The following is a 1,251-nucleotide window of genomic DNA, read 5'->3' as shown; positions in this document are numbered from 1 at the left end:
CATATAGGAATTTGCAGACGGAAGGGGTTAAGGAAATATTAAGAACTTTGAGGTCGGATACCTGGTTTATATAAATGCTCAAAACTTTTCTACCCATGCATTTTTTGCACTCTTATAGACGAAGCTCCGTCAGCGGGTTATCGGACCTGGCAAGGTTGTGTTCAAGCGAGGCCTTGCAAAGACACTTGTCTTTCCGAAACGAATACGCACCCACTCAATGTTTTTGTGTAGGCTTGCTGAAGCCGTTCCGGGATCCGGCACAATGAATGTGAAAGCGTTGGCACTGGAGCGGCGCCCACATACTGCCGACCACCCGGAAGCTGAGTCAGCAACTGGTTTTGAGCACGCAACGATCTCCATCTTCAACGCCGCCTAGCGCCCCACCTTCGCATGAAGCGATGCGTTTGCCTGCTAAACGGCTAGGAGCCATTCCGACAGAGCGCAATAGCTCTTAACGTGATACAGTCGGTGCACAACGTGCTCCAAGCTCTCTACGTCTTCCGTGTCGCGGTATGCAACTCCAGCATGATGCTCAGCAGAGTACCGATCGCTACGGACCTCGTCCTCAAGAGCTCGAAGAGCATCGCGAGTCATCTATAGCGATCGACCCAGTCGTCGCCTTTTGCCGCCGACTCTTCTCGACGAGAATGGTGGTGTCCACTATCACGTGGAGCGTCTTGTCGGTCGACTTTGTCACCAGGGTCAAATTCAGTATCTTGTGAAGCGGCGGGGATACCCTGACTTCGAGAACTCGTTTGAGGTTGAAGTGCCACATCGGCAAGACTGCCCAGATGTCGTGAACGCTTATGATCAGAGAGATCATGACGCTCCGCGTTGTCGTACGCCCCACGCTTCTCGGCTATAGCCACGAATACCGAAGAACCATCAGCTGAGCTCAAGCTATGACCCTGAGCTGATGCTATCGCAGATTCACCAGTGTGAAAGTCCATAAAGCTCGCGAGAGCGTGAGGGGTCACCTCAAACGTCGCAGGGCGACATTCCGAAGAAAGCCGTCGACGCGCCTTAAGATTGGCAAACTCAGACGGAAGAAAGCGTACAACACGCGCGTTTACCTCCCTGTGGCTGAACGGTATGTTGAGCAAAGAGGAAAATTTCAAGTGCAGCTTAACCCATCGCCCAATGAGCTCTTTGTCAGCTGCAGTGGTTTCGCCGGGGGTGACCACCACAGGAATTGACCGCGTCGTGGGTATAGGTGAGCCTCCTCTTTGAGAACGAAGCCAAATGCGGTAC

The sequence above is a fragment of the Plasmopara halstedii genome (genome assembly GCF_900000015.1).
Source record: "Plasmopara halstedii genome assembly, contig: Scaffold_1548, whole genome shotgun sequence".
In the NCBI taxonomy this organism is placed as follows: domain Eukaryota; phylum Oomycota; class Peronosporomycetes; order Peronosporales; family Peronosporaceae; genus Plasmopara; species Plasmopara halstedii.
The sequence above is the reverse complement of the archived record's forward strand: the minus strand, read 5'-3'. Positions refer to the sequence as shown.